This window comes from Calonectris borealis, chromosome 9 (genome assembly GCF_964195595.1).
Source record: "Calonectris borealis chromosome 9, bCalBor7.hap1.2, whole genome shotgun sequence".
Classification (NCBI taxonomy): Eukaryota; Metazoa; Chordata; class Aves; order Procellariiformes; family Procellariidae; genus Calonectris; species Calonectris borealis.
In genome coordinates, this window is record NC_134320.1 from 22,067,285 (window position 1) to 22,081,262 (window position 13,978).

Below are 13,978 nucleotides of genomic sequence, written 5' to 3' on the forward strand. Positions count from 1 at the left end.
ATGTCACTCAGTTTTAAAAATTCCTGGGGAAATGAGAGGGGGCTGCAAGCAGAAGTGCAGCAGCTTTTGATGAGCAGTATTTTTGGAAAAAATATTTAATTATACCTTGATATGTTTAATGGATGATTTCAGGGCAGTCAGTGTTACCTGTTGGCAGCATGAGAGGCTTACGTTTTTCTCTGGCTTTGCACAAAATAATAATAGTAATAATAGTTTTAGGAAGAATCTGGAACACATTATAAACACCTTATTTTAGGGGAGCTGCATCCCAGGAACATCTGGAGTATATGAGCCCAAGCTCCACCACAAAGTTTACTTCTGACCTCTGGTATGACTTTAAGTTCTCAGAAAAATGTTTTCATACCTATGGATTTTTAAGTGCTTTTGAGTATTAAAATAACTCATAATTTTGAGAGCTATATTAAAAGAATTCTTGGATCCCAATTCTTTAGACTGTGCTATTACTTTTACATGCCCAATATCACAAGTAAGGTGGATTTTTAGAACATTTTGCTATGCATCTGTTTTTAAACCCGATACTTTGCTGAGAGGGCAAATATCCTGCAAGGTGCTCCTGCAGAAGGCAGATGGAAGGCAACCAGCCTTCCTAATGTGTTCTCAGATAGGAAAAGAGCCACAACTTCAACAACACTGGGTGTACGTGATGTTCAGGGTCAGTGGCCACAGCGGGACTTCTTGAGCCTGTTGACATCAAACTGTCTGCAAACGCCATGTCTTGCAGCAGAACCCAAGTCCCGCTGCATTGTTTAAACGTCCTCTGCAGCTCATTAGCTTGGCCCGACAAGAATGTAGATCGAGCTTTTACTCTGAAAGAATGCCCCGTTTGACTTCTGGTTGCCCCAAAATGTAAGGGTGATAGTGGTACTGATATTGAGGGAAACACAGACAGGGCTTGAATGGTGGTTACATTCATTAGGGTTGAAAATAACACGATATTGTCATGTCCTCTTGTTATTTTTGGAGATTTCCTTATTTAAACATTTTGAGCCCAGTTCCAAATGTGATGTCTACTTAAAACATGTATCCCACCTCCCAAAGCATGGCACATTTGAGACAGAATTTTAATGCATTCAATAAATTAAGCTCTTTAAGAAACATGTACAGTTGTGCCTTTGCTCCACTTAATGATTTCTGATGCTTGCTATAATCTAGATTGTTCTTCTGCAAGGCCACCATTAATCCCAAAGCAGAGGAATATCTTGTCCTGAATATCTAAAAACACAGACAAAGCAGGCACCGTTAGCAGAAGCAGGGAAAGAGAAGGTGGTATTTTTCCCAGGGAAGCAGTTAGAGCTTTGTTCCACATCCCCAAACTGGAGACCAGTTTGAAAGTCCTGGTAACCTTGCAACTATCAGTTCCCTGCAAACACATTGCCATGTTGACAAAAGCAGGTTCCTGCCTCCGTTCAGCTGTGAAGGCTCATCTGAGTTAACGGGCTCTGCTGGTGAAGGGAAGGGTTGTCACTGAGCAGCGCGGCTGAGTCGATTTGGCAAGCTGGAGCAGGCTGAATTAGTATCACAGAAAGTATGGCTCTTCCTACCTTGAGGAAAGGGAATGGGAATAAAAAATTCTGATTTTTTTTTTTAAGTGGTATATTTTGTTTGTGTCTCGGTTCAGTTTTTAGGCGTGTAGTTGAATCAGTAATAAACTTACTGAGAATAACAGAGTGGCCCCTAAATGCTACACATCAGATTTATTTTTTTTACACAGGGAAAATTTTTTTTTTCTCTTTTCAAGTTAAGGTGAGTCTGCTGAGAGCACCCAGTTAGACAGGCTGTTATTTTCAGTCTTTTCTGTGATTAATCTTGCAGTGATTAATATAAATTTAAAACTCAGTTCTAGAATAAAACCACAAAAAATTATTTATCAATATGCTACTATTATTATCAATGTGTCACTAGTCATCATGTCCACTATTTTCAGAAAACAAACAAGCAACACAAAGCAGAAACTACCTTGAATTTACACAGGTGGGCCCCCATCCTAGGTGTAGCAGTCTGTGAAGGTGGGATTTTGTGACTGCTCTAGAGGCTATAGTCCCTTCACGTAACAGCGCTTTGAATAATAACTATTTATACTCTTTCCCAGTTTAGATTGGATTTAACTTAATTTTCTAGGATCTCTTAACTTTCAGTTTATGTGAATTGGGCTGCTTACTAATGAATTCCATTTAAATGCCTTGCAAGTGAAATCATGCTGCAGCATGGCTTGCCCTCCCTCCTTCCCCAATGGTACCAACTGATTGGTATTGACAAGATTACTCCTGAGCGTTATGGGTTTTTAATAGAGCTGGCAAAGATGGTTTCCTCTCCAGCAATTTAGCTTCCTTTCCTTTCAGTGGGCTATAAGTTGTCTTCTGTGATTGCCTCAATTTTTGACTTTTATAGAAATTGGTATTTAAACTTGTATATAGCTGCTACAATATTCTTTTGCTCTGGTCTGACTTTTTCTATTTTTCTCATTGCACAGTGAATCCTGTTTCTGTGCACTTTTGAAGAGTGGTTTCTATATCTGGATGATCTTTTCCCCAGAATAGTGTTGTCTGCTTACCTAGCTCTTTTTCCTTATCCCCTCATAAATCCTGTTTTGTTTTAATAGTTGGTTCACATACGTCTGTAGGCATACAGATGCTTGGTATATATAAAGAGTATTTCTGAAGTGTGGAAAGTTGTGCAACTTTTATGTGATATAAATATCTATGTTAAGCATTTCTTCTTTGAAACATCCAGAAAGTTAGCTTGCATCAGGTTTTTCCATATTTCTGATGTAATAAAGGCCTAAAGATAGAACAAAGATCAGGAAATAAAGATTCCTCAGTTGACAGAGAAAAGCCATTTCAGGTAGAGTTTAGCTGGGTTTAGGAATATAGGTGGGTATCTCTCTGGGCAGGTCTTGGAGTGTTCCCTGTTGAGGCTTCTTGTAGAACACCCTCGGTGATCCCCCTCCACCCGAGCATGCTCCAGTGCTGTGCGGCTGCTGTGCTCCTCGAGTCGGGTGTTGGTGCAGTTTGTGCCTGTTATTTTGTCACTAAGAACCCTATTGCTACCACCTAGTTGCAGGTAATGACAGTTTTTACTGCTGTCTTGTGTGTGGTCCTGATTTTTTCCCTCCACTCATATGTATTTGTTTCTCTTTAATTTTTTGAGTTGGTATTTATTTCAGTTCAGCTTCTCTTAGATCTGAAAAGCAGATGTTATTGTAGAAGTGCTGAATTGTTTAAAAAAATTGCCATACATTGCTGTGGAACTGTGATTAAAAGAAATAACTTTGATTTTCTCTGTTTATGTTCCAAGCACGGCAGTGGTAGAATCACCGCTAGTTTTGTGTATGCCTATTAACCAAATGAAAGGAGGGATTCAATGGAGTGATTAGTTTTCAATTTAGGCTTTTAAAACTATTGTCTGATGCTTTTTGCAGCCTAGTTACTGAGGGGAATATCCAGGATTTAGTTGTTTTTAATTCTCTTTTGATTGGGATACTCTTTCCAGATACTGAATCCAGATAAAAGCAGGATACTTGAGGAGAATTTAGAAGAAAAGATACTGTGTCCTTAGAAGGCTTTTGTAATTCACAAAGCACAACATCTAATGACTGAATTTGTTGTTAAAGCTCAAATAGCACCAAAATCTCAGAAAGTAGTGTAAACAGTGTGATTCTAAGAGGATTAGAAGAAAAACATGAGCGCACAAGTTCACATGAGGAACAGAAGCGATTCAAAGCTCACGCAGAAAACATTGTTTTAGCCGTAGCCTGAACCCAGTGTAATTCCTTGTGTAATGGATGGGTAGGAGAAAATAGCATAAATGATGGCATTTCTAGAAGAAAATGGTTAAACAGTTTTGTAAATAGCTTCTAGAGAAATCCTTGGTTTGAACTGATGATGTTTGGAAACAGGTGAGGAATAATGTTAGTTTACATCTGCGCTATGTGTTTATAACCAGATTTGTCACTGTGCAGTGCCACGGTTGTTTTTATCTGTGGTTTCGTCTTTGTACCACACGATTATTACTCGGTCGATAACAGCAGCCCAATCTCTGCTAGCAGCATGGATTGGTATTTGCTTTTTTAGTAGCTGGTTTGATGTGTTAGTTTTGACCCTGCGGATCGGAACTCTCTGTCTTGTGCAACCTGTCTGCCTGGACGTTTTGCCACCTCTGCGTGCAAGCAGGTCTCGAGTTCGTGGTTTCAGGCATTGCTGCCGCTCTCTGCACCGCAGCGGGATGCTCTTTCCAAGGAGATGATGTTGGGCGTTGTACGAGCGTTTGGGCGCGGTGTCATGGGGGGACGCAGGCATGAGGTCTGTCATTCTTGTGCAGAAAAACCCGGTGTGGGCAAAGCTGGTGAGCACTCGCTGGGAGCAGGTCGGTACACACGCAGCAAAATCTTACTTCTTTTTAAGTCGAGGGGAGCAGTATTCAGTCAATGCTGAAGGCATTAGTCATCAGTCAGTGGTCAACCCTCCAGCCCCTCCAAGATGGAGGATCCAAATTCACAAGCTACTGTGTGTTCCCCAGGTGTTCTTTATCAACTTCAGGGCATCTGGTGGATTATTTTTAAGTGTCACATAGCATAGCTGTTACTACACCTGGTCACCTGTTTTAAATCACTGTAACAGGTTGGTATATAGAGGCGAGAGATAGTCTAAAATCAATAAATTATAGCTGTCACCTGCATTGTTTCAAGGTACATGCCAAAATGGCAAAATCCAGTAGGATAAATTTGGAAAGAAAAAAGCTGCTGATGAGGCGTTTGTACTCAATACTTGATTCTGAAGAAGGACATTGCGGAGTTTTCTAAATGTTTACATGTCACTTCAAGCGCTTTTATTTAAAACTGGAGCCTACAACCAATTAACATGAGTGAGGAATGAAACAGAGTCAGTGAACCCTTTCTTTTTTCCGTCTCTGCTCTCTTGAGTCTTTGCTTCCAGCTTCTTTCCGTGTCACTGCCCTGTTTAGGTAGAAAGCGCAGGACAAGAAGCTTCTTCCACGGATCAGACTGAAGGGTTTCCCTCTCGGGCTTCGACGATAAGTACAGCACTCGGAAGATTGCACAAGGGCAAAGGTGTTGGAAGGAGACAGTTTGGGCAGTGTATACTGAAGAAAGCCTTTTTCATTGAAGAAAATGGTTTATGTTTGTGCAATCATCCTTTTATTTATGTTTGCCATGTTCCTTCCCAAATGAAATAACCCAAACCAAGCGTCACACTTGGAACAGGGCAGCAGAGCCCTCCTCTGCCTTTCTCTGCTCACAGCTTTTATAATGAGGCAGTCTGCTCTCAGAAGAGTGCAAATAGTGGTTGGTTGGTGTGGTGTTCTGTTTTTAAGGAAAACTCTCATTATAAGCAAGTAATGTTTGTTTATGGGATCTGCTGAGCAAAGTGATAAAGCTTTCTCTTCTCTGCTGGTCTGCAACTCTGGCTGTGCAAAAAACAAACTTTCTGAGTATCTCTGCATAGGAAACCGTGCTACTTGAGGAGTGCAGTTTTACTCCGCCTATTTACATAATTCCTGTGGCACCAGTACAACTAAGCAAGGGAACAAGAGCATGTTTGCAAATTCTTTCAATTCCCAGCATTCCTGCATTCTTCAGCATCCTCTGCAGCCTCTTGCTTGCCCTGCGAAGGTTACGTTTCTGCCCGCCTTGGTGGTGCGGTGGGATCTTCTAAGAATAAAATAAGCCCGACTACTGCAGCTCTTTTTTTGGCTGGGTTCAAAATTGGCTTTGTAATAAGCCATTTCCTACTGGATCAACACAAATCTTTGTGTTGATCATGAGCCCCGAAAACCGTAGTTATTCTTTACTCATAGTAGAAGTTTTTGAACACAGTTTACAGATGCTTTGTAAATAGTTTAATCTAAAAATAGTCAGATAATACTTCATTAGTCACCCATGTCCATCTGTCCCCCTTCCTGCTCTTTGAGTGGGCGATTAGATTATTTCCCAACGAGAAAAGTAATCTGGCAAGTATTTATATGGAGAGCAACAACTCAGAAATATTAGTGTGAATAAAAATTATTTGTCATTAATGAATAAAAATGGATGTTACAGTGGATGAAGTTAACACATATTTGGACATCAAAATGTGTTTGCTTATACTTAACTATTATATTGTTAGATGCATGAAATTATTATTGATATTAAAGAAAATTACTAATGTAGCATGGATTTTTTTGGATTATGTTTTTGGTTTTTTTTTGAAAATGGGAAAGATTTTTCTTGAATATGGCACTAGGAAGATTTCTGTTATGTACATGTTGTCAAATGTTGCCAGCAACTAGTATGAGGTTTTTTTAATTACTGAGGTCACTGCGGGAGTTGGTAACTATCTGGGTGCATGGGCACACCGGTGGATGTAAACGGAGTTATGTAGTGCAATACGTGTTAGGAAAACAGTTTTTTGTTTTGGTTTTTTGTTGGTTGGTTTTTTTTTTTACTGCTTTTCAGTGGATGCAACCATTTTGGAAGTCAAACTGCTGCAATGTTGATTTTTTGTTTGGGGCTTTTCAGAGTGTTTAGAAGTCAGTAGATGAGGTTTATTTCCAGAAGAAATTTGGCCTGGGCAGATACTGTAAGCTGCCTACTTTGCCTAGTTGACTTCCCAAAGCCTTTTCTGGAGCGCTAAGGCAAAATCCAGACATCAGGATTTGTATACACAGGTTGTTTTGTTTGTGTGCGCTCCTGTGAATGGGCGCGACTGTCTAGAGGTCCGATGGTGTAAGTGTTCATTCAACAGGTGTATTTGTTCAAAGGTCTGTGTCTCAGGCTGCCCGCAGGAGCAGTTTGTGTGATGTGGGTAGCGACAGGATATATGCAAAACCCCAGCTCTGCGTGCTCTTCTGTGCCTGATCGCTGCCGCTCTAGGCTGTATACAAATTCAGTGGTAATCACTCAGCTCCTCGAAGAGAGTGCCTGCAAGAGCCATGAAGGCCCATACTTAATAACGTTTTATTGTGTTAACATCACCGTTTTCAAAATAATAAAAATTAATGTTTCCAATTTTGTCTCCTTATTTCCTTGTCAGCATCACCCTTCTGTGGCAAGAGGCACCTGAAAGGAAAACTTCCGCATATCAATGCACTGCCAATGGTAAGTACCTTTTTAACTGACTAAAGGCGGTGTGGTTCCTTCCTGCAGATATACTGTAAGCCATCTTGTGTTGCAAATAGTATTTTTAGGATAACTACTTTTTAATACACATATTATTTTAATTTATTAAGAAATGTCTAGACCATTATTCTGTTTGATAAAAATATTAAAATTGTATCTGGATTTTATCCGGTGGAAAGTAGGGCAGCATGTTAATTTTGAAGCGAGAAGTGTGACTTGACAATAACAGAGCTCATCCTGTTGGTAATGGGTTTTGCTTCCTCTTTTGGCGAAAAGCCTCTTCGGGGTAAGCTGTAGCAGGGCTGAGTGCTCTGTTGCCCCGACTTGGGTGCTCTCTGCAGTTCGTTTCAGTACTAACGGCTTCTCCTATTTTTTAAAAAAAAAAAAAAAAAATCTATGCAGTGTCAGGTGTATTTTGCTTCAGCATATTTGACAGCATAAGACTAGTGAAGTTAAAATCTTAGCTCCTATAGAAAGGGGCTTGGTTGATGTGTTCTTCTTATTCCATCTCTGGAATATTACTCAATGTTACAGGCTATTGGAAGTTTGTATTTGCACACTGTCTTTATGGTTTACTTATGCTTTCTGATAGTTGTGCAGATGGAAGGCAGAGGTTAGGTCTGATGAGAAGGATTGGAACTTACTGCTCCTGCTTTGATCAAATAAGCAGATTTGGTATCTTGTGTTGTCATAGTCGAGGTGTGCTACAAGAATGGTAATTGCAGCATTAGCCTTAAGAAATAAATGCATAAAGTGCCAGCCTGAGTTTTGTATTTCAAGCATCTCTAGATCATTGTGCTCAGTAGAGAAGTTAAAGGGATAGTATTTCTAACCACTAGGTTTGAAAACTCAATTTGGGATCTGAGAGCTGAGCTGGGTTCCTTTGGTTTGTGCGTGGGCATGGATCTAAAGCCTCACTTATACCTTTGCAACTCCACTGTCTTTGCCCTGTGAGCAAAATGTCACTCCAAGAGAGTTTGCTGGGATGTAACTGCTTTATTTCAAAATGTAGTAAGTAATTCTGTTGACTCTTGAAGACATCATGGAGTGAAATGTAACGCAGCATATATTTGGCACTAAGTAAAGCAAATATCACTTTGAAATCAGAAGATCTGCACCAAGTGTGTATGTCATTTAATAGCCTGATGTTTAGGCTCAGGGTTGATAAGTGTAAAGTTTATATTGATTTGGGATGAATTTCAGCTGGTGGGAACAGATTTGTTGAGTGAGAAGGCATCGTTTCTACCTGGTCACTTAGCCTAGTATTTTAACTTTCCAAAACTGAAACTAGCAGTGCTTTCAGCCTTTTCTATTATTGCTAAATTTTCATTGTTGTTGTTGACCTTTTTCCAACAAAAAGCTACTCTGATTTCTTTTCATTCTGTATTAGTTGAGCATGTTTTTAGTTATGATTTAAAATACAGGTCTGTATTACTGCTTCTCTTAAAAACATGACTCATTCCATATTAACCTAGTCCTTATACTTAATAAAATTTTAGAATACTGAGAGACTGTACTTGAAATGTTACTGCATTTTGTCCTAATTTTCCCCCTACAAATTATATTAGAAATTCAGAATTGCACAGTCTCAAGGGCATGCTAGTTGTTACAGTGATCATAAAACTTACTCAACTGTTACTTGTAGTGCAGTGAAATACTCTCCACTTTTTTTCTTTAAGGGCACAACTGTGCTATAAGTTGTTATATTTTATTATTCTAGAGATTTCTAAATAATTACTCATCTCTTGATTAACTTCAAAAGAGTTTGAATGTAGATTTAAGAGGTGACATTCTTCATCATCCCAAAAGTAATCATAACTTAATCTGGTTTATAGTAGAAAAGACTTTTATAGGTTTTTAATATGTTGTTTTTCTCTCTGATGTTTGTAGACAAAGTATGGGCCAGAGGTTGACCTGAAAAAAGCAGTTTGTATTCTCCCAAACAGGACGTGGTTTAACTTGGCTACCCATGTTCAATACATATATTTGAATCAGAAATTAATTTCTGATTCCCTTGAGAAATGATGCTAGCATTTTCGATCAGTTTTTTAATCATGACTGTCAGTTCCATTTCTTAGTACTAAAAAAAAAAGTAGAACACAGAAGTTACACATCCTCTTTTGTTTTTTCTTTGCTTTTCTACTTTAAAGTTAATGAAAAGGTGCTTATTTTTTGCATCATATATGATATGTTAACTGGTAACTAAATAGGGTAAAATATCAGTTAGTCCTTAAAAACACATTATAATTGTTGGCAATTTTTTTTAAAATAAAATATTTATACTGTGATATAGCCTGCTAAAAGAGAGTATGGCTGTGTTCAGTTGGTGTAAGTTCTCCTTCCCATTCTTCCAGTCAACTGTAATGTTCCTCAGAGTCTCAAAGGAAAGATGCAAAAGCTTAACAAAAAAGGCCTGTTAAGTGAAGGAAAATCAGTGTATAATGCTACTTCTAGGATTTTGAAGTTTCATTTAGAGGCTGATAACTGGGTACTTAATCCATGGTCACAAGATTAATAAATATGTTGGAAATAAAAATCGGAAGTCCTGGACCTTTGGCCTGGTTTTCCGCAAACACTTTAGCAAATTAGTTTTTTTGTGATGTGATGGAACAGGTAGCTTACCTGAGAGAGATTTTCCATTGTACCTTGCAAGGCTTCTCTTGCAAGTTTTACAAGCAGAACAGTTTGCCTTTCTGTCTTCTACAGGTCATTGAAACAGGCCCGCATTTGTGTGTATGTGTATGCATAAATATGTGTGGCTATATATGGGTGTGCTTGTGTGTGCATGTATCTATATACATATATATGTATATCTACATATATAAAAAGGAGTGTCCAAAAACCAGGAACTTACAGAATGCTGGGAAGTATCAGTTTGTGACTTACCATACAACAGCTTGCTGTGATAGATTTAATTTTGCAGGAAGTAACCAAAACGGGCTACGGAAGAATCGAGCAAGAAAGGCAACACGGTGGCCTTCTGAGAGGCATCCTGAAAAACGCTATGCCTGGGTTCTTGGCTCCATCTCTTACTGCATGGTTAGTTTGACAATGATCAACACACTGATCAGTTAAAGAGGTCTTCTGCAGAAGAGAATAGAGGATGTTATAATTTATTACAAGCTGACACAGGCAAAGTCTGAGGATAGGCAGTGAGCACAAAGTTACTTAGTCTCCAGGAAAGCGGAGTTGTCAACAGCTAAGTCATGTCCTCATAGTCTCTTGAGGGGAATACAAAGTAGGTTTTTTAAATCCATTCTTTTCAATGCTACTTTTAGGTGAATATATCGTTTTGTGTTTTGAAGGTGTAACACACCCATTATGTGTTACGTCAACTGTTCTTAAATATAAGAGATTTGTTATAGGAGAACAACTTTGCAGGCACTAAGTCTCTTGGGCCAGGAAATTCCATGGGTGCAACACTTCAACGTGATTATCTGGGATTTAGCCCAGAAACTGCAGAAGTGGTTGGAGGAGCTGAGGAGGATGAAGAAGTCATTCCAAAGAAAAAGGGATTGGAAGATATCTGCAAAAACTTCCGCAAGCCTGCAGGAAAACCTTTTCTTCGAACCTTGTAGTGTTGTCCTGTGAGCTTACCGCTCCTTAGAAGACAGCTGAAGGAATAAATGAATATAACTATTAACCTGTGGTTCCACAACAGCTAAACCCATCTAAATGCTGATCTGTCTGCCAGGTTAATCTTCTGCCAGTCCATTATGTTAAAATGGCTTCATGCAGAGGAAGATGAGCAAGGGAGAGGGCAGGAGCCTGCACTCAGAACTTGGGTTTGGTGTGGAAGCCTTGCCTCTGCCGGCACCTGCCAAGGACAGCAGGAGGTCCATGCCACTAGGGCCAGGATTTGCACTGGAATTGCAAAATTGACTTTGTTTCCACAGGAGCTGAATATCATCTCACAACTATAAGTATATACGAAGGAATATCTGCGGGCGGGCAGATCTTTGAAAGATGGTAAAGCTGAAGGTTGGTTTTCATTATACTGAGAACAGGGACCCCTGCTTTCAAGGGTTTATGAAACTTGACAGTACTTAAGATGTTGGCCGCAAGAGACATGAATAATTGCTTCAAAATAAATAACCCTGCAAGACTAAAGCCCTTATTCTTCAGATACATACGCATGTGCATACATGTATCTTTAAACGTAGGAATAGTTCTTTTGAGATATAAGCAAGGAGTACTTGCGTGCATAAAGCTAACCAAGCTTGAAAGCACTTTCAACGGTAGAACCTAAAAGCGCTCATGAAATTTATTGTTGAGGCTGTTGGTTGTACAGTTTATGGAGTACAGCCTTAAAAGGGAAAAAAAAAATATTTCTAGCAGTTTCTGGAACAGTCTAAACTAAGTGACAGCATGAAATTTTGGACTGTTCTGCTCCTTCTGAAATCAATGGATGCTATTATCAATGAAGGAAGCTGAAGTGAAATGTATTTTGACTGATAATTGGTTACAGCCAAACAATTATATTTCAGAGTGTTCATCCATAAGTTCCATTTATTGGATCAGCATGAATTAGCTGATCTAGTGGTATATGTGTTGAAGAGGAAGTGCTAATAATGTGACATAGAAGAAAAATTGTGTCGTGTGGTAGGGTGCATACTGTGATAAGAATTAAAAATTTTATGTACTATTGCATTCTGATCCATTTTTGGAAGGGTTTTTTAATTTTCTATTTCTTTACAGAAAACAAGTTAAACACACTAGTAAGATCCCTTTCTGATTCAGAGGGAAAACTCCCCTTGCCTCCTTTTTCTACCATTAGTTAAAGTTCACTACTGAATGAATCAACTGAAAGGGAAACTACTGTCCTTAAAAATTTTAAGAAGTAGCATTTGTCAGAGAACTTTCTCTGCTGATTCTCCAAGCATTTTACAGTTCAGAAATAAGCTTTGACGAAGAATTCTCGGCAGAATCATAAATATGTAATTATCTAAGCAGCCGGGATATTTAGCCCCTGGCAGGTGCCCAGTGCAGTGCAATCACAAGAGCAAAGGGAACTGGGCCAGTATCTCAAACCAGGGGAACGTCCTCTGAAACATGATGAGAGCCATTGCTGTTCCTTGCCTATTGCCATTCCTAGGTTTTAAATCTTAAATGTACCTGAAAAGAGGCTGTTTCTGCTGTAATGGGTTGTTTTATGTTACAGCTTTTTTACTCTGTGGTTTTTTTCCTTGTTGTCTTCTTCCCCTTTCACCTCCCCTGCCTTGGGTTTTTCTGTCTTTACTACTTTATACTGGTTTTGGTTCAATAGTTAATAGCAGCAATAGTGGTGCAGCTAGCATTAGATTATATCTTACTTGATCAGCATGCCATCTGCTTTAGAGGAGAGGGAGATTTTATGTTTCTGCTGTGGGTTTACTGCCATATGCCCATGGTGCAGTTGTGTAACCTGAAATGACCCTTTTCCAGCTCTATTATACGAAAGAATTAGAAATACAGTGTTAAATGTCCTTGACAGTGACTAAGTTTGTTGCATATTAAAAAAATTAAACTGGATATTAGGTGTACGTGAAGTAGGATGTTGTAGAGAAAATCTAAGGACAGGCTCTTTTGTGTCTGAGCACGAGAGTGTTACCTTCCGGAGAAGAGCAGGGCTCATTTCACAGAAGACCATGTTAATGTGTCACTTCTATCATCAGGTCTTCCCTTGTTGCCAACAGAAAGTTGATATTAGTTCAAGTCAACAAAAGTAAAAGCTGCCCTTAGTTTCAGTGGTGTTGATGCTGGGAGATAATGAATATTGCTGCAGAACAACAGGAAGTCTGTAGGCTGGGGGGAATGATACTGAATATACCGACTTTTATTTACTCGGAGAAACTGAGAACTGCTGGCCACCAAAGACCAGGGAACCTGCATCTGCATGGCCATCCACATGGATGCCAGATCTAGAAGCCTGTACTTACGTGCCAAGTCTCTAGTTCACCACATGAACAGAAATAAAGATCGTAGTCACTGGCTTAGTGCACTCATATTTGTAAATGAAGGTCAAGTGTGGTGGTGTTACTGTGATTTAATGAACACATATACAAAACTATTCAAGACAAGGGATCTGAATCCTTCCAGGGTTGATACTGAACATATGCATGTAGGATCAACATCCATGAATTTAATATCTGCACAAATATTTAATATTGACATCAAATGTGAGCCATAGTTGGAATACTTGTCCTCATTAATGATGTTCATGAAATTTTCCCCTTTAATTTAATTTCTTTCGGCTGTAGATAGACCATATTTTATTACGGTCTATGTGTGTTTTAAAAATGTTTTATCATGTGTTCAGGAGCTTGACATCTGTTTCAAAAAAAAGATAAACCCAGTAGCATAAATTAAGTTCAAGCCCATCATAACAATATGAAAAGGAGAGGACTTTATTAAAGTAATAAACTGGCAAATGAGCTTTTACAAAATCAGCCATTTCTCTCTTTTGTAAGCTTGTTTTCTCTATTAGCATAGTCACCACTTTTTGTGAAAACAGCCATGCACTTCTGGTAAAGAGAATACAGTAAGTCAAATAACATGCATGTATGATGGACTATGAAGAAGTAATTTTAAGTGCATGCTTATTAATGAGAATCTAGAATAAAGCCAGCGTTAGTTAAAATGAATAGTGGGCAGATCAGCTGTCAGAGTGGATTCTTTTTTCATGAATAAAAGAAACAAATTTAAAACTATCAGGTACATAACACACAAATTAAGGGGAAAAATAGATGGTCAAAGGTTAAAGAGGGAATGAAAACACAAGTTTTATGGTCACAAGATCAAATGAGGCGTTAGTTAATTTTCCTTTTTTTGGTGCAGTTCACCAGGAGTTCAAGTAATTCAACTGAG

General features: G+C 38.9%; 1 protein-coding gene across 4 annotated transcripts in view; it reads left to right on the forward strand.

The window, feature by feature from the left end:
• The window catches only part of TBL1XR1 (TBL1X/Y related 1), a 118,002-nt gene that overhangs the window by 45,010 nt on the left and 59,014 nt on the right, over positions 1 to 13,978 (forward strand). For 3 of the 4 annotated variants that reach the window (XM_075157377.1, XM_075157374.1, XM_075157375.1), the window contains exon 2: positions 7,047 to 7,111. The gene's annotated coding sequence lies outside the window, so the exon portion shown is untranslated. Of the gene's footprint in view, positions 1 to 7,046; positions 7,112 to 10,055; positions 10,172 to 13,978 lie in introns of all 4 variants that reach the window. The other variant, XM_075157376.1, reaches the window with a different exon arrangement.